Genomic DNA, 27658 nt, shown 5'->3' with positions numbered 1-27658 from the left:
TATTTTCATGGGTACAAGTATATAATAAAGATATTTAGATTAAAATAGTGGCTGAAAGGATCTATACTCAAGAAATCAGAATGAGAGGGCACCTAGGTGGCTCAGTCAGTTGAGTGTCTGACTCTTGATTCCAGCTCAGGTGATGATCCCAGAGTTGTGGGATCGAGCCTGGCGCCGCGCTGGGCGTGGAGACTGCTTAAGATTCTCTCTCCTCCCTCTGCCCCTCCCCTGCTCAAGCTCTCTAAATAAATAAATGAATGAAATAAAATGAAGTGAAAGAAAAGAAAAGAAGAGAAAAGAAAAGAAAAGAAAAGAGAAAAAAGAACAGGAGTTGATTATAGTAGGAGAAGAGATGGGATAGAGACAGGAGAATGAAAAATAAAATACAGGACCTTGCACAGAGTGACAATGATAGTATACCATGTACTTAACAGTATTTTCAATTCAATTCTATGTACAGAAAAACAAGAAACAACCAGTTAAATGGAACTATCCCTACTCAAGTACAAAAATAGGGTTTCCTAGAATTCTGGGGAAAAAATTACAGTGGGAAAAGACTTAAATTTGGTATATGCCAAAGATAAATAAAATTAAGAAAATTTCAACAGAATTACATAGATATTTGACAGTGTTAAACATAATAAAATTAACAAGGTCTGACTAGACTAAACTTACAGAAAGATCACACATTAGCACACAACAGAAATACCAACATTGGAGGCAAGAAGGGTAATTAGGAAGCTACCGTCAATGATCTAAAAGTTGAGTAACAAGTTCCAAAACTAAAATTTGCTATTTTCAATACATAAATAAACAGGAGTGGAATTAAGGAGTGATAAACTTACCTTGCCTAAGAACGGTTCCAAATACAGTGCTTCAAACAAGTTAAAAACTGGCAAGAAGAAACTTCTCTCTTCTTCCCTGTTTCCTTCCACTCACTCACTCACTGCCCCAGCACCAATTACACATAAGGTAGAACTGGATAGGGTCTCACTGTAATTAGGTGAAGATGTAACATCTAACCAGAAAGCAGAGGGCCACACAGAATAATGAAACATGCAGCATATTTCAGAGTGGATGGGGGTAAAGGAGGGGCATCAGCTCCCAGTGAGTCTCTCCTTGAAAGGCAGGGCCGTGCCAGATTGAAGAAGCTGAAGTCTTGTAGCAATATTAACATTAACTAACCTTTTACATTTGGCGCTTTCATACCATTCCGTAAAAAATTACTCTATTAGTGGATTTACAAGGGCTGTGTTCTCCTAGTTCTTAAAGCAAACTCACTATTATCTGAAGGGAGGAAGCAAAGTTATTTCCCAGGAGTGGGAACTATATACCTTTCCCTCCAACTTTCCAAAATATCAGAAAGCCCATTTCTCCACAGGTGAATATTCAATAAATGTTGACTTCTTGGCAGGCAGACAAGGAATAGGATTCCTAGAAGAATATTATAATATGTACCAAGCACTTTCCACAGCCAAGTACTATATTAAGCACTTAAGATAAATACATGTTAAAGTTCATGCCACACATGCTCTGAAATTGTGTACATAAAATATGTAATTTACATGTATATAGTTATATATAGCCAGCATGGCTCCATGTTTCTCTACAGAAATATTTATGTACACATACATAAGCACATTTTAAAATACATATGCAAATATGTACACATAAATACATATATACACATATGCACATTTATATATCTGCATATATACAGTAGAGATATACACAGAGAAATATAGCTAACTATATGTGTGTATATGCGTGCATATATACACACCTATATGTGTACACACACACACACACACACACACACAGAGGAAGAAGATAATTTTAGTAATAATTAAGTTACTGACTGCCCACAGTACTATTTTAACTCAGTTATAAAAAAACAAGTATCAGTTATGTAGGTGACATAACTGATGACACAGACTGTCCTTTATGTGCAAGCATTGTTTAATAATGGCATCACAACAACACACTATTGTTATCCCATTTTACATAAAAGGAAACAGGGAATCCATAGTCACAATGCTAGAGAGCAGCAAACCGGGACCTCAAACCCAGCAGTTTGACTGCGGAAAGCATCTCCAACCATATGCTACATTGGCTCTGTTCAGGAAGTGTGACTACCAACTGTATTACAAATTGCTTCCGGTAAAATACTCTTAGGCAAGTTCACTACAGCAATAAATGGGTCATGTGTAAATGAATACACCTCCTCTACCTAGATGAGCTAATAAATAGGCTATTCTTTGCTTATCATTAACACACACAGATTCAAACTCCCTCCTAACAACTTATCCGGCAATGCATGGAGTACAAGCTATCAGAAACTTTTCATTTAAAGCTGCTATTATCAGGGCACCTGGGTGGCTCTTTCGGTTAAGCATGACTCTCAGTTTCAGCTCAGGTCATGATCTCCCAGTCTGTGAGTTCCAGCCCCATATCAGCTCTGTGCTGACAGTGCAGAGTCTGCTTGGGATTCTCTCTCTCCCTCTCTTTCTGCCCCTCCCCTGCTCACTCTCTCTGTCTCTCTCTCAAAAATAAACTTTAAAAAAGTTAAAGCTGCTACTATTATATTCTATGAACAAAAAGAGGCCCAAGAGACCTTAAAACAAAAGACTACCCGAAGTTTCAAGTTTTATTTGTAGCATTCACAGATCTATGATCTTTTAGTTATATAAAACTAAAAAATAGCAAAGAGGTAAAAAAAATTTTAATTGTGTATAAACGCTATGAGTTAACAAAGTATATACTTTGAGTGATTTGAAGCCAAGAGACAAGGCACAAAAGACTATACAAAAGGGGGGGAACATCTTATGATTATCAGAACTAGACTAATCCCAAAACGTAAAGGTAGTGGGGAAAACCAATTTTCAAACAGTTCACGAAAGAGGTACAAATTTAGATTCTAACAAACTCTTAACACCTCCTACATGTTGGAAAAGCCTTGTTACTACTAATAAATCAATGTTTTATCCTTTAAAGAGTTAAATACTTCTAAATGACACCTGTCATACAAAACAATAGATCACATCATTTTGTGAAATAATCTGTATCATGTAACATGTATCAGGCTGATACAACTTTTGTAACTAAAGGCCTGTAAAACTGTTGTTGAATAGACACCTGGAGAAAAGATCGATTGTGAGAAGACAGTTACAGGATTATAATGAAAAGTGAACATTTTTTTTTTTAATTTTTTTTTTCAACGTTTATTTATTTTTGGGACCGAGAGAGACAGAGCATGAATGGGCGAGGGGCAGAGAGAGGGAGACACAGAATCGGAAACAGGCTCCAGGCTCTGAGCCATCAGCCCAGAGCCTGACGCGGGGCTCGAACTCCCGGACCGCGAGATCGTGACCTGGCTGAAGTCGGACGCTTAACCGACTGCGCCACCCAGGCGCCCCTGAAAAGTGAACATATTTTTATGACTGCACAGCAGGTCCAGCACATACTCCTGCAATGACAAATTCTCTCACACTACACATCACTGCACTTGCAAGACTAGCTTGGTGACTCTGGGTAACTTCTGTCTTCATTCCCACTATTATAAAGTACTTCAAGATGAAAACGTATACATATACTTTATAAATTTGACACCAAAGAATAAGAATACCTGCATGAAGGCCAACTAATTATAAATCTATTTTGAGTTTGAAGCACTGATCTAGATATGAAACGACCTATAAAGAACTACAAACACATAAGCTACTTCATCCTAGTAACCCAATTTTCCAAAACATATTAGCCACAGCTTCAGAGTTAACTTGGATTTAATGTTTGATTTCCTTCTTTAAGATGAATTAACAGCAAAAGTATTTAAACTGAGGATTTTACAAAAATTTGGAAATGTTCTTTGGCTTGTATTTCCACATTATATTTCTCAGAATGGATCGATAATGAAAGTTACATGTAAGAAGTCTAAGATACTTCCAAAATAAAATGTGAGATAAGGAAAAAAGTTAAATAAATTAAAGAATATCTGGTGAGGAAGAAGTTAAAAGTGATGGACACCTAAGACCAATTAGAAACTTCACACCTGCAGGGGTGCCTGGGTGGCTCGGTAGGTTGGGCATCCGACTTAGGCTCAGGTCATGATCTCATGGTTTGTGAGTTCAAGCCCCATGTTGGGCTCTGTGCTGACAGCTCAGAGCCTGGAGCTTGCTTGGGATTCCGTGTCTCCCTCTCTTCCCCTCCTCCACTCCACTCTGTCTCTCTCTCAAAAAATAAATGAACATTAAACAATTTAAAAGAAAGAAAGAAAGAAAGAAAGAAAGAAAGAAAGAAAGAAAGAAAAGAAAGAAAAGAAAAGAAAGAAAGAAAGAAAAGAAAAAAGAAAAGAAAACTTACACCCGCAAAATCTCTCTGAGATCTTTCCCCTCTCCTGCAAACTCTGGACCATGAAAGAAAGCAGGTGAAATGAAAGGACATAAAGTCCAGAGGGATCTGCTTCCGTGCTTAGAAATTCTTAAACACTGGCCTAACCCCAGTCTCACCTTCAGCAGTGGTCCTCAGACCTTCACAACTTGTCAAACTCTGTGGTTTACCATTTACTCACAATCAGGTAATTATTTTATTTTTCCTCTTCATTTCACCTATCTAGTCAGTTATCAAATCCCTGCTCTCCAACCTTATTGCCATCCCTTGTTCATAGCATTTGCCTTCGGAATTACAAAAGCACAGATCTAACTGGCTCTTCACCCCTTAGTCACATATTAGATGACATATTAGTATTATTAGTCAGATATCAGCCACATATTAGTATAGGCAAGAGTTTATCTCTGGGCTCTCAATTCTGTCCCATTGGTCTGTGTGTCTATTTTCATACCAGTACCATACTGTTTTACTATAAGTTTGTATGATAGACTGAAATCAGGAAGGGTGATGCCTCCATTTTTGTTCTTTTTCAGGATTGCTTTGGCAATTCGGGGTCTTTTGTGGTTCCATACAAATTTCAGGATTGTTTTTTCTATTTATGTGAAAAACACCATCAGAATTTTGACAGGGATTGCACTGAAACCATAGACTGCTTGGGTAGTATGACATTTTAACAATATTGATTCTTCCATTTAACCAACATGATATCCTTCCATTTATTTCTCTTCAATTTCTTTCATTGTTCAAATATTCACCTCTTTGGTTAAGTTACCCCTAAGTATTTTAAAGTTTATGATGCTATTTTAAATAAGATTGTTTAATTTCTTTTTAGATGCTTTGTTGTTAGTGCATAGAAATGCGAATTTCTGTAAGTTGATTTGTATCCTGCAATTTTATTGAATCCAATTCTAACAGTTTTTTGGTGAAGTCTTCAGAATATTCCATATATAAGATCATATCATCTGCAAACAAACAAATTTACTTCTTCCTTTTATCTTTTCTTGCCTAACTGTTCTACTAGGACAATGTTGAACGGGAGTGGTAAGAGTAGGCACCCTGATCTTAGAAGAGAAGTGTTTAGCTTTTCATTGCAGAGTATGATGTGAGCCATGGTCTTATTTTACATGGCCTTATTATTTTGAGGCACATTCCCTCTATATCCACTTTGTCCAGAGGTTTCAATCATGAAAGGAGGTTGTATTTTGGTAAGTGCTTTTTCTTTATCTATTCAGATGATCATATGATTTTTATTTTTCATTCCATTAATGTGATATATCACATTTCTTGATTTGTTTATGTTGAAAGATCCTTGCATCCCGGAGATAAATCTTACTTGATTACAGCATATGATCCTTTTAATGTGGTACTAAAACCAGTTGCCTAATATTTTGTCAAGATCTTTTGTGTCTATATTCAGGAAGGATACTGGCCTGTTTTCTTGTAGCGTCCTCATCTGGCTTTGATATCTGGCCTTGCAAAATGAATTTAAGGGTGTTTCTTCTTCTTCAATTTTTGTGAAGAGTTTGAGAAGGATCCTTCCTCATATGTTTAGAAATCACCAGGAAACTATCTGGTACTAGGCTTTTCTTTGTTGGGATTCAATCTCCTTACTTTAGGACTAGATTTTTCTATTTCTTCATGATTCAGTCTTAGTAGGCTGTATGTTTCTAGGAATTTATCCATTTCTTCTAGGCTACCTAAATTGTTAGCATATAATCATTCACAGTAATCTCTTATGATCCTTTGTATTTCTTTGGTATAGTTGTAATGTCCCCTTTCGTTTCTGATGTTATTTACTTGATCCTTCTCCTTCTTCTAGTCTAGCTAATAGTTTGTTCCATCTGTCAAAAAAACCAGTTCTTAGTTTCATTGATATTGTCTACTGTCTTTGGTATTTCCTTCTTTCTACTAACTTTGGGTTTAGTTTGTTCTTCTTCTAGTTCTTTGATTTATAAAGTGAGGTTATTTCAGATGTTTCAGGTTTCTCCATATAGGCATTTGTCACTGTAAATTTTCCTCTGCTTTTGCTGCATCCCATAAATTTTGGTATACGCTGTGACTTCATCTTTGTTTGTTTCAAACTACTTCTTCAGTTCCCTTCTGATCTCTTCTTTGATCCACTGGTTGTTCAGGAGTGTGTAGTCTAATTTCCACATATTTGTGAATTTTCCAGGTTTCTTTCCTGTTACCGATTTCTAGTTTCATACCACTGTGGTCTGAATAGGTAATGGGTATGATTTCAACCTTCTTAAATTTGCAAAGACTTGTTTGGTGACCTAACATATGGTCTATCCCGGCAAATGATACACATGTACTTGAGAAGGATGTATATTCTGCTGTTGTTAGATGTAATGGTATATATATATATTATATAGAGATACATATTTTAAGTATATATTATATATACAATATATATATTATATATATAAAACATTGGTTCAAATCCAATGTTTCCTCATTGATTTCTGCCTGGATGATCTATTCATTATTGAAAGTGGAGTACTGAAGTTCCTACTATATTATACTATTTCTCCCTTCATATCTGTTAGCATATGCTTAATATATTTGGGTGCTCCAATGTTGGGGTCATATAGATTTACAACTGTTATATCCCATAAAGATATAATCCCTTTATCATCATACAATGGCCTTCTTTACCTTGTGTTACAGCTTTTGAGTTAAAATCTATTTTGACATAAGTACAGCTCTCCCTACTCTCTTTTGGTTTCTACTTGCATGGAGTATCTTTTTCCCACTCTTCCCTTTGAACCTATGTGTATCCTTGAAGCTAAAGAGAGTCTCTTGTAGGCAAAATATATTTGCATCTTGTTTTCTTTTCCATTCAGTCATTCTATACTTTTTGATTGGAGAATTTAATCCATATTTAAAAAATTGTTTTTTGTTTTTTGTTTTTTTTTTTTTAAAGGTGATTTTCAACGTTTATTTATTTTTGGGACAGAGAGAGACAGAGCATGAACGGGGGAGGGGCGGAGAGAGAGGGAGACACAGAATCGGAAACAGGCTCCAGGCTCTGAGCCATCAGCCCAGAGCCCAACGCGGGGCTCGAACTCACGGACCGCGAGATCGTGACTCGGCTGAAGTCGGACGCTCAACCGACTGCGCCACCCAGGCGCCCCTAAAAAATTGTTTTTAATGTTTATTTATTTTTGAGAGAGAGAGAGCAGGGGAGGGGCAGAGAGAGAGGGAGACACAGAATTCGAAGCAGGCTCCAGGCTCTGAGCTGTCAGCCCAGAGCCTCACACGGGGCTCAAACTCATGAGCTGTTGAGATCATGACCTGAGCCAAAGTCGGATGCTTAATGGATTGAGCCACCCAGGTGCCCCTTAATCCATATTTTTGAATATATATTTGTGGAACAGAAGAAAGGGCAAAGAGAAGCAGTGGAGCAGAAGAACGCAGAGAGACAGAAGAGAAAGAGAACAGAAAGACATGGTAAAGAAAAAGAAGTGAAGATATTTAACAAGGTATGCTACTGAGAATGAAGTTAAAAAACTAGGTATGGCTCACAACGACTGTGATTCCACTTCTATTAGGTACCCAAAACAGTGCAATTCAGAGAGACAGAAAGTAGAATGGTGGTTGCCGGGGGCTGGCAGAGGGGGATGGGGAGTTGCAATAGGTACAGAGTATTAGCTTTGCAGGATGAAAAGAGTTCTGGGGATGAATGGTGGTGATGGTAGCACAAGTGAATGTTAATACTATTGAACTATATACTTAAAAATGGTATACATAATTTTTAAAAAATCCTATGTCTGTTTTCTAGCCAAGAGGTAACAGTGGCTTGGTCTAGATTAAGAGCAGAGAAGATGCAACTGATTGGATCGTGAGAAGAGGACAGACTGGAACTATATTTTGAACATAAGGATGAGCAGGTCTTGGTGACTGACTGGAGGCTCAAAGAGAAATATACCCAAGATAATTTCCAAATTACTGACATAAGTAATTAGGTGGATAACGTTGCCAACTGTAAAGGAGAATACAGAGAAACAATTCAAATCTGTACATGTTCAGTTTGAGAAACTTTTCATACATCCAAATGAAAGTGAGTCGGTGAGTGTCTAAATGGGTCTTGAGCTCAGAACAGATGTCTGGCCTGGAGATGCAAATCAGACAGTCCTCAGTATTTAAATGATATTTGAAGCTGGCAAGCAGATGCCATTACATAGGAAGAGAGTGGGGGGAAGGGGGGGAGAAGGCCTGAAATCCAGGCTTGAAGGATCTAGTTATGAGGAACTTTTACATTTGGAGAAAAGACAAGAAATTCCCACAGTAGAATGAGAAAGAGAAGCCATATATACAAAATAAAAACAAGTAAAGTATGATAAATCAAAAGCTTAGAGAAGAAAATATTATAGAAAAGGAAACCTGTTAAAATATACAATGATCATGATAATAATAGAAGGCATTCACTAAATGACTACAATGTTCCTAGGACTGTTAAAAGCACTGTAAAGGTAATGATTCATTCATTTCTCACAACACCCTATGAAAAAATTTCCCTGTTTTTTTTTTTTTTTTTACAGCTGAACACATTAAGGCTTAGAGAAAGCAAGTTAACTCATTGACAGCTATGTATCTAGCAAACTAGGCAGAACTCAGAACCTGAATTCTTACTCACTACGTGATACTCACTCTGTAAGTATCCATAGTCTTAGCAACAGAGAGAATGGTGACGTTAGCCAAGTAGAAGTAAATGGAATGATGGAGGCAGAAGCCAGACTGGAGTGCACTGAAGAGTAAATGGAAAGTGATGAACTAAAGGTAATAGGAATAAACAACTCTTAAGAAATATGTCTCTAAGAAAGATGAAAGAAGGGTGGTCACTGGAAGGGCATTCAGCGTATAGAAAGTTTTACTGTTGCTGAACTTGCTACTAAGGGCAAGAAAGCATACTCAAGTATCCAGACAGATCAGTCAGATAATTTACACAACAATAAGGACAACCAATACTTAATACACACTTATAGCGCACCAGGTATTCATCTAAGTATTTCTTATATGTTAGCATGTGTGATGCCAACAACAGCTACTTAGCCCCATTTCACAGATAAGAAAACTGATATACCAAAAGGTCTCCAAGTTGGGAAAGTCAAACAGCTGGCTAGGATTCAAACCTCAGCAAACTTGTTCCTGAACAAGTACCTTCTATCAGAGAAAGGGCCAAAAAAGTGCATGTGATATGAGAGCTTTGGTGAACTGAACAGCAAATGCACCCTCAACAGGGATCTATGGCTCCAACAATAGCCAAACACTGTCTGTGAGATGGAAATGTCCTGTGCTCTGTCCAAGGCAGTAGCCATCAGCCTTGAGTGAGTATTGAGCATTTGAAATAAGGTGGAACGACCAAGAGGGAACTCTAAATTTTATCTCATTATAATTAAATTTAAAAAGACACATGCGGCTAGTGGCTATTATAATAGATAGTACAACTCCAGAAAATTGTTTATGAATAGCCTCATTTTTTTAAGGATAAGCCAGAAATAAATTTTTTAATGTGAATTCTTCTCATTTTAAAATGTTGGTTCCGTTAAAAAAAAAAAACAAAAAAAAAAAAAAAACTACTTATCATACAATCCAAATGTACCTTAAGAGAATACCTATATAATTTTCACAAGTTATAATGGAATTTACAGTAACAGAATAAGGTATACCTACATGTTTCAACATGTGTATCTCAAAAACAATGTTTACAACAAAGTTGCAGAATGAAAAGTACCATAAATACCATTTATATGAAGTTTAAACATATGCACAGCACTACTTAAACATACATACAGTATTAAAAAGCCATATATACAGTATAAAAGTATAAAGGCATCCAGGGGAGGGGCACCTGGGTGGTTCAGTTGGTTAAGCATCTGACTTTGGCTCAAGTCATGATCTCACAGTTAGTGAGTTTGAGCCCTGCAGCCCCAGCTGTGCCTAGAGCTTGCTTGGGATTCTGTGTCTCCCTCTCTCTGCCCCCACCCACCCCACCCCCATGCTTGCGCTCTTTCTCTCTCAAAAATAAATAAACTTTAAAAAAAAATAAAGGCGTTCATAGGAATTGTAACACCAGTGTGCTGGTTACGCTAGGGTGTAGTGTGAGAGATATATCCACACTAGGGTGACAGATATAAATTTGATCAGAGAGAGTGTATTAGTCTCTTACTGCTGCTGTAACAAACTACCATAAACTTGGCTTAAAACAATACAGGGGCGCCTGGGTGGCGCAGTCGGGTAAGCGTCCGACTTCAGCCAGGTCACGATCTCGCGGTCCGTGAGTTCGAGCCCCGCGTCAGGCTCTGGGCTGATGGCTCAGAGCCTGGAGCCTGTTTCCGATTCTGTGTCTCCCTCTCTCTCTGCCCCTCCCCCGTTCATGCTCTGTCTCTCCCTGTCCCAAAAATAAATAAACGTTGAAAAAAAAAAAATTAAAAAAAAAAAAAAAAAAAAAAAAACAATACAAATTTATTACCATACACATGTATAGGCTGAAAGTCCAACATGGGTCTTGGTGAGCTCAAATCAAGGTGCTAGTAGGACTGTATTCTTTCCTGGAGGCTGTAAGGGAGAATCAGTTTCCTTGCCTTTTCCAGTTTATAGAGGCAACCACCACATTTCTTTGCTCATAAACCTCTTCTACCTTCCAGACAAGAAATGTAGGTGAAGTCCTTCTCATTATCACATCACTCTGATCTTGATTCTGTTGTCACACCCCTAACACTTGTACCTCCCTCTTCCACTTTTAAGTACTATCGTGATTACACTGGGCCCACCCAAATTATCCAGAATAATCTTCCTATTTTACAGTCAGCTGATTAGAAACTTTAATTCAATCTTTAATTCAAACTTTAATTTCCCTTTGCCATGTAACTTAACATATCCAAATGTTCCAGGGATAAGGACAGGATTATCTTTGGTAGGCGAGATTTATTCTCCCTCCCACAGAAGAGTACACAAGGAACTTTAATTTTGTAATGTTTTGTTCCTTAAGTAGACAAAGGAGTTCATTATGTTTTTTATTATATCTCCCTATATGCCTCAAATATGTTTAAAAGCTTTTGATGTGAAATTTCCTTGTAAGGTAAGTTTTCCAAACTTTCATAGGGTCTTAAAATTTTAACGAGATCGATCAGGAGCAATAAGAGGTAAAGGGAGAAAAATATGGAAAAAGCAAGGCGTTGGCTCTGCTTCAACCTAACCAGACCTTTTTATTGCCTTTTACTTTTCTTTTTTTAATTTTATTTTTTATTTTTTAAAATTTACATCCAAATTAGCATATAGTGAAACAATGATTTCAGGAGTAGATTCCTTAATGCCCCTTACCCAGTTAGCCCATCCCCCCACCCACAACCCCTCCAGCAACCCTCAGTTTGTTCTCCATATTTATGAGTCTCTTCTGTTTTGTCCCCCTCCCTGTTTTTATATTATTTTTGTTTCTCCTCCCTTATGTTCATCTGTTTTGTCTCTTAAAGTCCTCATATGAGTGAAGTCATATGATTTTTGTCTTTCTCTGACTAATTTCACTTAGCATAATACCCTCCAGTTCCATCCATGTAGTTGCAAATGGCAAGATGTCATTCTTTTTGATTGCCAAGTAATACTCCATTGTGTGTGTATGTATGTATGTATATATATATATATACCACATCTTCTTTATTCATTCATCCATCGATGGACATTCGGGCTCTTTCCATACTTTGGCTACTGTTGATAGTGCTGCTATAAACATGGGGGTGCATGTGTCCCTTCGAAACAGCACACCTGTATCCCTTGGATAAATGCCTAGTAGTGCAATTGCTGGGTTGTAGGGTAGTTCTATTTTTAGTTTTTTGAGGAACCTCTATACTGTTTTCCAGAGTGGCTGCACCAGCTTGCATTCCCATTGCCTTTTACTTTTCTACATAACCTTTCATTTGAAAAGAAAAAAAAAAAAGGATTCCTATTATTTAAACAAAAAAAGAGAGAATATAAATGCCATGTGACTCTAAGAAAAACCGTAATGAAATAAAATTAACTTACTTACATGGTATAAAAAGTAAATAATCGGGGCACCTGGGTGGCGCAGTCGGTTAAGCGTCCGACTTCAGCCAGGTCACGATCTCGCGGTCTGTGAGTTCGAGCCCCGCGTCGGGCTCTGGGCTGATGGCTCGGAGCCTGGAGCCTGTTTCGGATTCTGTGTCTCCCTCTCTCTCTGCCCCTCCCCCGTTCATGCTCTGTCTCTCTCTGTCCCAAAAATAAACGTTGAAAAAAAAAAGTAAAAAAAAAAAAAAAGTAAATAATTAACAAGCTAGTCCTACAACGAGGCTACTGATGAGCTGAGTGATGCTTTGGGTAACATTGCAGGGCTAAGGAGACAGAACTTATGTTCAGTCCAAGGATCGCTGAAGCCAAGGAGAAAGAAGGAAAGGACACAAGGAAATGCCCATGCACATTGGTTAAGACCGTAAAGAGCAGTATTCTAAAAGTAATGTGAGTATGAACAAGAAGTTTACTGACTCATGGGGACTGCAACTCAGCTTCCAATATCAAAGACTGAAAACAGATTAATGTAGTCCTAGATTGCTAGTACCTTCAGGTACTAACGAAAGTGGACATTGTTGAAAGACACCATCTCCTACGTGTAAGTTTCTTCTAAAGAACAATTTCAAGTACGATGTCTACACTCATAAAAAAATAAGTAACCAGGCATATGAGGAGACAAGACAACTAGCAGAAACTGCAAACCATAGAAACAGACTCATGAGGCTCCGGATGGTCTCTGAAGTCTCTAACCGTGCAAACAATGTTTAAGATAACAAAAGACGGAGAATTCTGAGAGTCTCAAAGCCCAAGAATAGGACACAACAGACTTCTGAGGAGAAAACAAATCATAAAACTGAAAAAATAAATGCATTTAATAAGACAATGGATGGATTTAAAGGCACAGTAAGCACAGCAGAAGGGATTATTAATGAATTGGAAGAGGTATCATAGGAAAATACTCAAAATAAAGACCGGAATGATAAAATGAAAACCACGAAGGAGAGGATAAGAGACATGGATAATACAGATGAGAAGGGCTAACCTAACTAAATCCCATCAGGAGAGGGGAGAGAAATAAGGCGGAGGGGGCACAAATACTATTTAAAGAAACAATGGCTGAGAATTTTCTGAAACGAATGACAGCAAATTACAGATTCAAGAAGCATTATCAACCACAGTAGCATAAGTAAAAAGGGTATTCTTCAGGTAGTAAGAAAATGATCCAAAAAGGAAGTACAATAATGCAGGAAAGATTGAGAAATGGTAAAGATAATAGTACTTCTAAATGAATATTGACTGTATACAATAATGATAGTATCTTGTAGGGTATCAAACACACAGAATTAAAAGATACAACAACATGGTCAAATTAAGTCAGGGTTGGGAGGAGTAAAGGGATTTGAAACATTCTAATATTCTTTGTTGGGAAAAAGAGTAAATGCGCCAATTAATATTATACATTGATGAGTCAAAATGCATGTTTTAATATCTAGCACAACCATTAAGGAATACCAAGAGGGTAGAACTTCTAAGTTAATAAAGTGAGCCTCCTGGTAGACACTTGCAGGTACTATAATCAGACAGGAAATGGAAAAACAATAGTTCTGTCACTGCTAAGAAAGGGAAGGAAAAAAAATAAAAGTCAGTAAGTAAGGTGAGGTGAGTAAGGTAAGTAAGGTGATGGAAAATATGCTATTTTATCCTTAAACTCAAGAGGAGAAATTTCTCTAAATAGTAAAGGGCAACCCTGCAAACTCTGTGTTAATACTGATGCTATAAAAACCTTAAACCCTACCCCTGTTACAGAACTTCTGCCTTGGAGCTGACAAACTACTCTGCTGATGGCATCTGCAGTAACCCTCAGACATTCTCACGTACCACTACTCTCAACTCACTGGCAGACTTCTGACAAAGGAGTATTTTTTTCCTCCTTTTTGATGTCACTCCGAGTGATTTCATAGGGAAAGACCTACTGTGCAAAAGGAATTACCATATGAAGTGCTCTCCTAATGGTTCTTTCCTCAAAATCCTTGAGGTCTTCCTTTTCCATCAGGTCATAGCTAATTTGGACATGGATTTACTGGCGTCCCTTTATTTAAATCAAACCCAACTTGAACATCTCTAGGAAGTATGCCTCTTGCAAAAAACAAAAATTTCACTGACATCGGCAGACTTATTGGGGCTGAACCCATCAAGACTAAACTGACCCATCCAAATACGTACCCACATTTGGACAGTACTCCCTAAAGCGGCAGCTAAAAGAAGGGCTAAGAACAACTGAGTACCTTATAGGGAAAGGACTCACTGTACTTCACACTAATCCTTGTAATATTCCCATCTTCGTGATTAAAAAATATGAAACAGAATATTCACCTCCCCCACCTACCTCATTTATAAACAGAACCAAACCAACAGAGTATTTTATCTTCACTGCCCCCTGCCACTTACAGATCTGTCTTTCTGTAGTGTTTCTTTAGATCAAAACAGTCAATACTTGTTCGTCTTGGGAAAATCAACAGTACATCTGGACATTTATGCCCTAGGTATATACTGGGGCACCCTCCAATTTTGCAGTAAGTTCTCAACCTGTACCTCAAGGATCTTAAATTTCCCTGGATTTCTACCCTAGTCTAATATGTGGATGATCTTTTGTCATGTTTGAAAGATGAGGTAAGCCCCAAGGCTGATTGTATTTTTTCTGTTGTATCTCAGAAATGACATAGATTTCCAAAGAGAAGTTATGACTTTATTAAAGTACACTAACTAGCACATCATTTATCCAAAGGAGATAAATCCCTTATTCTTGACAGATTATAAATTGTTCAAAACTTTCCAAGAAACTAAGAGACAATTACAAAGATTCCTAGATCTCACTGACCACTGCAGGCAATGGGTTCCCACTTTTCCGTGACAGTATGATTATTTGACAATTTAACCAAGACCTCCTCAATAACCAAAGCTCTTCCCTAGAAACCTAAACACGTACAGATCTTTTGTTAGATAAAAAAGAGCACTTCAGTCACTTCCTACTCTGAGTTAGTTATCATAAAATTTTCCATCTATTCATCCATGAGAGATCTGAACAAGCCCTTAGTGTTCTGACTTCACTTGATGAGAATCATCAGAGATCAAGAGGTTACTAAAGTTTCTCTTGACCCCGTGGTAAAAGATTACCCAGTGTGTCTAAAAATAGCCACAGTAAAGGTTTTTGTCCACTTAATTTAAGGATCTTCTTCTAACCCCAAGGTCCTTCATACTGTACAATCTCTGTTGCTCACTGCAAAGACAGAACATGTCTCAGCAAGGAGGCTTAGCTCCTATAAAATCCTATTGCTTTACCCTTCACATATTTCCATTCATGGTAATACTCAAGGGGTCAGTAAACTATGGCCCACGAGCCAAATTCAGCCCACAGCATGGCCTATCGGCTAAGAATGATTTTTATACTGTTAAATTATTATTAAAGAAAAGAAAAAGAATACACAACAGAGACTGTTATATGGCCCACAAAGCCCAAAACATTTACTATCTGACCCTTTACAGGAAAAGTTTGCTGATCTCTGCTACTTTTCTCCTCCCTAAAAAAGGAGAAACTACTCTCTACTGGCAAACCATGCCCTAAATAGACTTACAGAAACTCCCCTAGAAAATTCAGACTTAATCTTCACTGTTGATGGGTCAATCTTAAGACTAAAACAAGTAAATAGTAGGCAGAATATGCTGCAACAGATCTCAAACTCACCCCTAGAATGTGACTCCTTTGCTAGAAGCAAGATACACCTAACTGGCAGAATTCCCCATGAATTCACCAGAGTTTGCTAGGTAGTGAACAGGTTAATTGGCATTAACAGGGTTAATACATGTAAGTTCAGAGCACATCTGCTTTTGAGGTGGTCCATAATTGTGGAATGCCTCGGAAATCGGGAGAGCTCTTGACTTCAGCATTAACGTTTCCTAAAAAGATAACTATTATAAAGATAGAAGCGCATTTAAAACAGAGGTAAAAAAAAAAAAAGATTAAAGAATGTGCCCTGGCTGATTGTTATGGTAGACAGGTATCTCTTACCAAGATTTTAGCCCTCATGATACGAAAAGTCCATTTGCACGATGCCAGCAATTATCTCCAGAGTTGGAAAAAGAAGGGTGTTAGGGAGAAATCTGAGTAAGTACCCAAGTTAGCTTCTGGTGTTCTCAGGACAGTTTCTCTGTGGCATCAGAGGTCCACAAAAGAAACCTGGGAAAAATTTTACATGAAATTATATACTATGTTAAGGACAAACTGGTTAGAGAACTCAGTTCTCTAACAGTTTAGGAAAGTGGGAAAACTTTAGTAAAATTGCTGAGCATGTTACAGTTTGTGTCTCACCAGTATAATCCCTGCTTAAAACAGTAAATGTGGGGACACCTTGGTGTCTCAGTCAGTTAAGTGTCCCACTCTAGATCCTGGCTCAGGTCATGATCTCATAGTTTGTGGGAATGAGCCCTGCACTGGGCTCTGTGCTGACAGCATGGAGCCTGCTTGAGATTCTCTCCCTCTATCTCTCTGCCCCTCCCCTGCTCCTGTGCACTTTCTCTCCCTCCCTCTCCCAAAATAAAGAAATAAGTAAACATTAAAAACAACAGCAGTACACGTGAAGCATGGACAAGAGTCTAAACCTCAAGGTCTCTTTGAACACCCCCAAATGGTTTTCATACAAGGGTTTTGAATATGTTGTGATCATCGTTTGCTTATTCTTGGGGTAGACAGAAGCCCTTCCTTGTTGGAAATCTGTATCTCAAAGAGTAGCAAAAACCTTACTCAACTATGTGTTCCCAACTTCAGAAATTCCCACTTTCTCTCTGATGAGAGGTACCCATTTGCTGATACTATTATTAAAGAATTTTTAAAGCCCTTCCACTTACTCAGAAATGTCACTGTCCAATCTTCAAGAAAGGTTCTGAAACTAGTATTAGCAAAAGTCTTAGAGTCTCTCAAACCTCCACAGCCTAAGATACTGCCACTGGTTTTAACGACAATGAAATCAATTCCTTCTGGAGCTTGAGCACTCCCCAATTATGAGTTATTACACACCAGCCCATACATTTAAGAATGTCAACTCTGATACTAGCCCTACACTACTGCAAGCAGACATAGCCAAATACTGTCTGCCAGCGATTCATGCGATATACCCAGTCTTAACATTAATAGGTACAAGCAGCGGGACGCCTGGATGTGACAGTCGGTGAAGAGTCTGACTTCGGCTCAGGTCGTGATGTCACAGTTCGTGGGTTCGAGCCCCACGTCAGGCTCTGTGCTGACAGCTCAGAGCCTGGAGCCTGCTTTGGATTCTGTGTCTCCCTCTCTCTCTGCTCCTCCCCCACTCATGCTCTATCTCTGTCTCTCAAAAATAAATAAACATTACAAAAAATTTTTTTAAGGCCTATGTCAGTGTTGAATTGCTGCAAGACTGTTGCACCCAGAGAACTTGAACTGAGGATTCTTATGAGTCTTCTAGCAGCAAAGGGTCTTTGGAAGGAGAGAGCTTCAACTAAAGACCTTTACACCAAGATCCACAGAATAAGACTAGTGACTGTCATGCTCTAATCTCTATTACTCTGCTCTTTATTTTCCTAGTTATCTTTTTTCTTCTTTTGCTGTTAAGGTTACTTTTAACTATGTTACCCATAAGGACCCTATTCTTAAAATTGGCTTTTCCATAGTCACTCCCTCTTATGAGCCCAAAACCTGGCTAAAACTGACTCATGATTTGACTAAGGCATACAATCAAACAGACCACCTTAGTCAATTCCGGTTGCTATAACAAAAATACCATAGTCTAGGTGGCTTATAAACAACAGACATTTATTTCTCACAGTACTGGAAGCTGGGAAGCCCAAGATCAAGGTGCTGGCAGACTCAGTGTCTGCTGGGGGCCTGCCTCCCATAAACAGCTATCTTCCAGCTGTGTCCTCACATGGCAGAAGAGATGACTGAGCTCTCTAGGGTCTCTTTTAGGAGGGCACTAATCCCATTCGTGAGGTCTTGCCCCCATAACCTAAGCATCTTTCAAAGGACCCACTTCTAAATGTGAAGACATTTGGGACTAGGTTTTAACGTATAAATTTAGGGAGGACACAAACATTCAGTCTACAGCATCGACTACACACAGTTTATACACAGTTTCCTTTGGTACCCACACAGCTTCCCTTGGTACCAGTTTCTTGTAATGAATCAACTGGTGTTCTGGGCAAGAGTACCTAGACTCAACTGTTAAGTAACCTTTTAAATGGCCGGTCCCCTCTGGGCTGATGGCTCAGAGCCTGGAGCCTGTTTCCGATTCTGTGTCTCCCTCTCTCTCTCTGCCCCTCCCCCGTTCATGCTCTGTCTCTCTCTGTCCCAAAAATAAATAAACATTGAAAAAAAAAAAATTAAAAAAAAAAATAAAATAAATGGCCGGTCCCACAGCAGGCCATCTATCCTACTGTACACAGGATAGAAGGTTCCTATCTCTACCAAAACCATATTCAGGGATCTTTCATGGGAGCTAGCTTCTGTAACTTAACTTTCCCAGAAACAGATCTTGGAAAAAGAAGACCTCACAGTGAAGACAGTCTGCTTAAATTCAACCCCAAGTTCCTCCACTTTATTTTTTTTATTAATTTTATTTCTTTAATTTACATCCAAATTAGCATAGAGTGCAACAATGATTTCAGGAGTAGATTCCTTAGTGCCCCTTACCCATTTAGCCCCTCCCCTCCCCCCACTCCCTCCAGTAACCCTCTGTTTGTTCTCCATATTTATGAGTCTCTTATGCTTTGTCCCCCACCCTGTTTTTATATTATTTTTGTTTCCCTTCACTTATGTTCATCTGCTTTGTCTCTTAAAAGTCCTCATATGAGTGAAGTCACATGATATTTGTCTTTCTCTGACTAATTTCACTTAGCCTAATACCTTCCAGTTCCATCCACATTGCTGCCAATGGCAGGATTTCATTCTTTCTCATTGCCAAGTAGTATTCCATTGTATACATAAACCACATCTTCTTTATCCATTCAACCATCAATGGACATCTGGGCTCTTTCCACACTTTGGCTATTGTCAATAGTGCTGCTATAAACACGGGGGTGCATGTGTCCCTTCAAAACAGCACACCTGTATCCCTTGGATAGATACCTAGTAGTGCAATTGCTGGGTCATAGGGTAGTTCTATTTTTAGTTTTTTTGAGGCACCTCCATACTGTTTTCCAGAGTGGCTGCACCAGCTTGCATTCCTACAAATTCCTCCACTTTAGAGCTACCTGATGATATTGACACTACAAATTTCATTACCTGGTAATAGATCACTCTTGTTAAGTGACATTAAAATGTTACAGTACTCTAAAACAACTCTGATGGGGGTAACACAGATCATCAGGTGTTTCCTAAAGACTAATACTGAATCTATAGCATAAAAGTCTATGGGTTACCACTTACCAACCAGTCACCAATGTCAAGGATTTGTGACCTTGGTAAACTGATGCCTCTCTTAGGGATCTCACCCAAAGCCCATTTTGGCCCATCAGCTTCCCCTCTTGGAAACCATTTGAGAATCTAATTCTCTAATCATTCAAAGGGATTCCGAATTACTTCCCTCACATCAAGCTTTTTCACTTCCAGCTTTAGAAGATGCCTATTAAGTAATGGGGAATTCTACGTACTAAGATTCAGAGCAAAAGAATGAAACAATGCAAACAGGACCAAAGAACTCTTTGTCCCAGAGGCTTGTAAAACAAGGTAGGTAGTAGTTTTGAAAAAAGCTACTTTAGATATAATACTGGTTTGTCTTGGGATAAATGGCATGCTTACAACATTTTAGTCTCTTCAGTCCTCTCTGGGATCTTTACTGTTATTACAGAGACTGGAAAAGCAAAGGAAATAATCATAAATTTGATAATTTTGTCAATAACCACACATCTGATTTAGTGGGCTCTTTTGGATAAAGTGGTTTAATTTTGGCTTAATTTCTTGCCTTAATTTTGGCACTCCTGGCCCCTGCAGACTGCAGACTCCAATATAATCCTTTTCTTAGAATTTGTGTTGCAGTGCCTAGGCGTGACCTCCAGAGTATTAAATGTTGCTGCATAGCCACTGTCCTGTCAAATGACCCCAAAATGACCATGTAACAGGAGGAGAGGAAACTCTGATTCTTACAAAGACTAAAGTGACCATCTTCCTCTTTCACACCCCCATCCCCAGTTTATTTCATCATAACACCTCATAGAGTGATAAAGATCTGGACTGATCATATTTCCAGACATTAATGGGAAGGGGATCTGAGAACCAAAGCCACCTAAAACCACACACTGTCTACATTAACATGGCTTTACTATTTGACTTAATACAGCTTTACTAATCCAGGAACTCTTACCCAGGAAAATAAGTTATAAATAACCTTGTTTGTTTCAGGTCCCCAAGATACACTTATCCAAAAAATAAATCCCCTTCCCAGGACAATAAGTCACCCAACTAAGCTTATCAAAGACTTGATCAGAAACTCTTACTTAGGGCCATTATCTTTGCCTTATCCCATTTAGGCTTTTGCAGTGAAAGATCTATATTAAAGCAGACCCCAACATCCTCATAAATATCCTTCCTGTTTCTGAGACACTACTAAAACTCCGTAAAGACAGAAGACTCTCTTACTATAGCAGTAAACTAGGCTTTGCTTTATTAATAAGATATTTTGGTCATCTTTTGGGGAAGCCCATGAGAAAAGTTGTACTGATACAGAAATCTAGGGGGTCCGTAAAAAAATGGCCTATTCCCTACCTGATCTTTTCATAAGCAAGCATCTGCTTCTACAGGCGAATGTTTTACTGCTTTATGCTTAAGTATGAATTGGCTGCTGAGAATCACCATACTTAAGGAAAGCCTCTAATAAGGAGAGACCAAAATAGCTCGGAAGAAACAAAGACAAAGCACCAACGAGAAGAGAAATTAAAACATCTATACTATCACAAAGACATTAGCTATTGTATCCATAAAACATAAACAAGTTTATATAAAAATATTCAGATGACAGGGGCGCCTGGGTGGCTCAGTCTGCTGAGCTTCTGACTTTGGCTCAGGTCATGATCTCACGGTTCATAAGTTTGAGCCCCACGTTGGGCTCTGTGCTGACAGCTTGGAGCCTGGAGCCTGGAGCCTGCTTTGGATTCTGTGTCTCCCTCTCTCTCTGCCTCTCCCCACACACTTGCATACATGCTCTCTCTCTCTCTCAAAAATAAACATTTAAAAAATTTTTTGAAAAATAAAAAAATAAAACAAAATAAAAATATTCAGATGACAGAAATAAATATGAAAGCAGAATAAAAAATTAACTGGAAAGGCTGAACGATAAAGTTGAAAAATCAAAATCCAAAAAAAGAGAACAAAGTAAATGTAAAGAGAAATTATCAAATAGTTAACATTTTATACAACTGAAAGATGTGTTTGCTAACTGAAAGCTCCCTTCCCACATCTCTATACTCTCAGCATAAAAGACCCAGAAATGTATATAATCATAAAAGTTAAAGAAACAGAAGTTTAAAAAGATCTTAAAAGCTTTCAAAAATAAAAAGAAGTTATATACAGGGATCAAGAGTCTGAATGGCATTGGACAACACTGAATGGCATTCAACAACACTGAAGTTAGAAGATAACAATATATTCAAAATTCTGGTGTGTGTGTTTTTAATTTCCAACCTAGAATTCCATATCCAGCCAACGTATCACTGTTAGTTTCTTCCCATATCCATAATTTTCTTCCTTTTATTATCAGAGCCCCACCAAGCATAGCTGAGCACATATCTACCTAACTAAATATACTAGATTTTCCTGCTTCCCTTGTACCTACTAATAGGTGTGGCTACATGACAACCTCGTGGCCACTGACATATGAGCAAAAGTAATATGGGCAGCTTCCAGTTCATGCCCTTAAAACAAATCTGCATGCCCTCCACTTCCTCTTTCTTCCTTCTCAAGGACGGAGTAAGACAGGGTAATAAGCCATCTTTGAGCATACAGATAAAGACAGCACACGTGCTGCTGAAGCAAGCACTGAGCATATAGATAAACCACAGAGCAGTTCTTAGTATGTACACGAATCACCTAGGAATCTTGTTAAAATGGAGATTCTGACTCAGTAGGTCTGGGCTGGGCCTGAGATTCTGCATTTTTAACAAGCTCCCATATGTTGCTGCTGTTTCCGGGAATCATACTTAGAGTTCCAAGGCCCAAGAGTAGAGAATGATGTAACAAGAAAGAAGGCACCTGGGTCTCTAGAAAACTCCAGGAAAATCCACTCTATCTTCGCTCAACTCTTGTCCAGCTCAGTAAAAAAAGAGAAATAAACATCTTTATTAAGCCACTGATATACCACTAACAAAACAAAACCAAAAACTGACAATGGTGTACTTAGTTGTCTAATAATATTTCTGCCAAAAAATCAGTGATTTATAATTTGCATTAAAATAAACATAAAATCTTGTCCAAGGAATACTCTTATAAAAGCTTAAGATTAGATTATATGACAACTTAAATGTTCTAAACTAAGTCTGCTAAATAAATTACTTTATATCCTCATGACTAAATAGGAAATAATACAGCTTCACTCCAGACATTTTGAAATGTTAGTAAGTCATTTATCTACCACTCAGAAAGAATACCTTGGCCTGTTCAGTTCCAGTCTGAATTTATGTTTGTCTTTTTTTTAATGTTTATTTATTTTGAGGGGTGTGGGAGAGCGAGCAGGAGGAGGAGCAGAGAGAGAGAGGAAGAGAGAGAATCCAAAGCAGACTCCACACTGTCAGTGCAGAGCCCAATGCAGGGCTCGAACCTACCAACTGAGAGACCGTGACCCGAGCTGAAATCAAGAGTCAGATGCTAACTGACTGAGCTACCCAGGTGCCCCTATGTTTGTCTTTCTATATATGTGTTCAGTTAAACATTTTATATATGATTTTTTTATTTTCCAGAATTTCAACAAACACATATTACATTTGATATGAGACAGAGACAGAGACAGAGAGAGAGACAGAGAGGCAAACCAAGAAACAGGCAAACCAGGAAACACTCTTAACTACAGAGAACAAACTGAGGGTTACTGGAGGGGAGGTGGGTAGAGGGATGGGCTAAAATGGGTGACAGATTAAGGAGTACACTTGTAGTGGTGAGCCCCGGGTGATGTATGGATGTGGTGAAGCACTATATTGTACACCTGAAACTAAAACAACACTGTAAGCTAACTAACTGGAATTGAAATAAAAACTTAAAGAAAAAAATAAATAAAATATTAAAAAATAAAAAATTCTCACAAAGAAAAAAAAGAAACCAATTATTTTCTTTTAAAACCTAAACAATACCAATTATTTTGAATGAATATAAATATATCCTAGTTCATATATCTCAATACAATGAGATATCAACTCACATGAATGCTAACTAATCAGTTAAAAGAATGCAAAAAAGGGGTAGATTTAAAGTAACCTTCAAGAAATCTCATAGGGACCTGGGAGAGAAGTTTTATATAGAGTGCATATATTGTATTCAGGATTCACATTCCAATATTCAGCATTCACATTCCAACTGCGCTTTGAATATTTACCACAGAGTCTTTAATCCTTATCATAGAGTCTTTCCGTACTACAGGTTATATGACCCTTCTCTTTGCTCATATAACATTCAGAGTATACCACATTAATAGCACTGTTAAAATTTTCTAATTGCATCACATCAGATAATGATGGGCTCTCCCACTGTCTGTGATGCCAAGATTGATCATTTTGTTAAGCTGGTGACTGCCAGAACTCTCCATATGTGAAGGTGTATCTTCTTCTCTGCAATTAGAAAATTATTCATGAGGTGATACTTGGAGATGAAAGGAATATTCTATACCCCAACAAACTTTCACCATACGACTTTAGTATCCATAGATGACTCTTGCCTGAATCAATTATTATACTGGGAGTCTCAAAATGCTTTTTTCTGATTCTATCATTCCTTCTACATTTATCAAATGGCATTCTTCTATAAAGAACTCCCTCTTCTGAACTTTTTTACTGTCAATAGGGATTCATGGATTCTTTATTTGACATATTATAATCTATTATTCTTTTTGATGTTCAAATTGCCCCAAATTTGTCCAGTAAAAACCTCTTCATGTCTACTCCTATTCCTTTTGAAATGATTTGACATCTTTGAAGATGTCACTAGAAGGCAAACAGAATTTGAGACCTAAATAATTAAATAAGACAAACACTGTAAGACAATTCAATAAGACTGTCCCACACAGCTTCCTGTTTTTCCATCTCTCCATTAATGGCACCGTCACCAACTCTGTTATTCAAGCCAGAAACCTCAGAATAATTCTCGACCCTCCCTTTCCCTCACTGCTAGGCAGAGAAGGAAATAGGGTGGTTGGAGGAATGGAGCACTGTTACTTTCCAGTTCATGCTCTTCTATGTATTATGTATACTGTTTATACTTCTTTCTGTGCCCATTTCATTAGTTTAAAAAATTTTAAAGAACTGTTCAAAAAATGTAAGTGTGTTGCTCATCAACTTTGAAAGGCAAACCAACCATCTCCAGGTTTCATCATAACTTACTACACTTTTTCTAGATCTAGCCCATTGGTCCAAAGTTCTCTGATAACGGATCCTCATATAAAATCTCAGAGCTGGTAGGATCATACAAGTCATCTAGTCCAAACATCCACCCAATACTTGAGTTTCCTTCACAACTCCATCAATTTGTCATTTAGGATATGCCGAGACCATGTGTATAAAGAAAGAATTCTCTGGGGCAACTGGGAGGCACAGTTCTTAAGCATCCAACCTTGATTTCGGCTCAGGTCATGAACTCACAGTTGTGAGATTGAGCCCTGCGTTGGGTTCGACACTGGGCATGGAGGCTGCTTGAGGTTCCCTCTCTCCCTCCGTCCCTCTCCCAAGCTCGCATGCTCTCTGCATGCTCTCTGGACAGGAAGGAAGGTAGGAAGGTAGGAAGGAAGGAAACAAAACAAAAGAAAGGGAGGGAGGGAAAATTGTCTCATGCTAAGACAACTTGGTCTGTTAAAAAATTGTTCATGTTAAAGTGCCAAAGTGCATCTTTAGTTTCAGACATAGTCATAGTTCCACATCTTGGGTCCCAAAGAAGTTCTGTTAGTCTTCTAGATTTAAAATAGTACCCATATGGGAAGGTATGCTTATACCCCTTGATTTAACCATCAGAAGACAGAGGATAAAACCTCAAGTTCCATTTAGTAACTAATTGTGGATCTATCATTCATGAATATACCTAAACTTTTCTAGAAATTATGTTTTCAGCAACAAAATAAACTATTATAGAGCTTCTACCCAACTGTCCTACTTCAAGATTGGGAAACGAAAACAGCTCATAAGCCTAAGATTTAGAAACAAGTTTATATTCAGGATTGCCTGGGTGGCTCAGTTGGTTAAGTGTCCATCTTTTAATTTTAGCTCAGGTCATGATCCCAGGGTCCTGGGATCAAGCCCTGCATCAAACTCTGCGCTGACAGCGTGAAGCCTGCTTGGGATTCTCAGTCTCTCTCCCTTCCCACCCCCTCTCAAGATAAATAAACAACAAAAAAAGGATTCATATTCAACTTACCTGTATAGTCACAGTTTTCTAAACTTCAAATCCACCCCTTTAATTTCCAACCTGAAAGACCCAAACCCTTTTAGTTTATATAACACCCTTCTCCCAATAATTTTACTTGCCTTTCTCCAAACCTGTTCTAGTTATCTTCCTACAAAATGACAACACTTGTCAAAAGTAAAAAGGTACTACAATTTTGTACAATAGTAGAATTACATTTTCTACTTTGTTTTTAGTATGTGGTCTAAGTGATAACAGTGAATACCTGCTTCCTTTGCCCAACTCCCACCCCCCCCAATATGTGTTTTCTAGAGATACTCTCCCCCTACAACTTTCTGGAACCCATTCAAATGCTTGTAACAAGAACAAACATATTTATACAACCAGATCCTATTCAAAATGCATAGTTTACTGAGCCAAGCTTGAACACCTGCACTGAGCCAGAGCAACAACAGTGTGTTTCAATATATGAAAAGGGTCATCTGGCCATTTGCAATCAACAAGTATTTACAGTACTTATTATTTGCTCTATACTAGCAAATACAGGCAAGTCTCTTACAGCATGAGTTTTTTTATAACATAATGTAATTATAACCTCACCAATTAGGGGAAAAGAATCAGTATGTGAAGGCACTGTTATTACAATGCAAAATGGAATCAGCATAGAGTAAGGAGGAAAAATAATAGTTGCATCCAAACAATAGATAGATGCACACATAGATAGATGCACTGTTTGAGTGTCCGGGGTTCTTCTGGAATAGAATTGTTCTGTTTACCCAAGCATTGTTTTTTCTTTTGTTTACCACTGCCAGTAATAAACAAAAGAATGCATGGTCAAGGAAAAAGGTGATAGGGATGTCTAAGAATCTTCTGAGTAGACTAAATGGTAAAGGAGTAAACATATGATTTGTTTCTGTTAACGTGTCAATAGATACAGTACTTTCAGGTTACGCTTATAAAAATACATATATCATAGCAAGTCAGCAGAAACCCTGTAATCCCCTCTCCCAATGAAACAGCTGTTTCTTTAAGAGATTTTTCATCATAAAACATTTCTCAGGAACACAACCATGACATTATAGCAGAAGCACTATAGGTTATTATCTGAAAACAAAACATACTTAGGAAAATCATCTACCAATAAACATCTCAAATTCTTCTTGATAGACGTGAATTAGCATTAACTGGGCACTGGAGAAATAGGGAATCATGAATAACTGAACAAAGCAAGATTAATAAATATATTAAAGTACACAAAACTTAGATGGCCTTACAAGAGCTTGAAAACTTTGTTTACATGCTTTATCTTACCATGTTATACAAAAGACCTCTGTGAGATGAATTCATTTTACAGATGAGAAATCTAAAGTGCTCAGATTAAATGAATTGCCCAAGCTCATAAAGCTAGTATATTGCATGTAAGATGTCAGTCTCATATCTAATAATGTTATGAAAATAAAAATTACTAAGAGGTCTTACCTAACAGAAAAAAACTAGAAACATTACCATTTAAAATCAAAAGTAAAGCAAAAATATTCCACCCCCAGCCAATGCTTTAGATTTTCTAACATTGAAGAATTAGAAAGAGATTAATAATAAAACTAAAAACATAATAGGAAAGAGTCACAAATC

General features: G+C 37.9%; 1 protein-coding gene and 1 long non-coding RNA gene across 6 annotated transcripts in view; one reads left to right on the top strand and one right to left on the bottom strand.

Annotated features, from left to right (window-relative positions):
* CDK8 (cyclin dependent kinase 8) overlaps positions 1 to 27658 on the bottom strand; it is a 114527-nt gene that overhangs the window by 66846 nt on the left and 20023 nt on the right. The window lies entirely within an intron of this gene.
* LOC125167222 (uncharacterized) overlaps positions 1 to 27658 on the top strand; it is a 68166-nt gene that overhangs the window by 25534 nt on the left and 14974 nt on the right. Inside the window, exon 3 of one of the 2 annotated variants that reach the window (XR_007152706.1) lies at positions 20048 to 20164. This is a non-coding gene — a long non-coding RNA (uncharacterized LOC125167222). Of the gene's footprint in view, positions 1 to 8170; positions 8289 to 20047; positions 20165 to 27658 lie in introns of those variants that run through there. The other variant, XR_007152708.1, reaches the window with a different exon arrangement.

The sequence above is a fragment of the Prionailurus viverrinus genome, chromosome A1 (assembly GCF_022837055.1).
Source record: "Prionailurus viverrinus isolate Anna chromosome A1, UM_Priviv_1.0, whole genome shotgun sequence".
NCBI classification, from domain to species: Eukaryota; Metazoa; Chordata; class Mammalia; order Carnivora; family Felidae; genus Prionailurus; species Prionailurus viverrinus.
The sequence above is the reverse complement of the archived record's forward strand: the minus strand, read 5'-3'. Positions and strand labels throughout refer to the sequence as shown.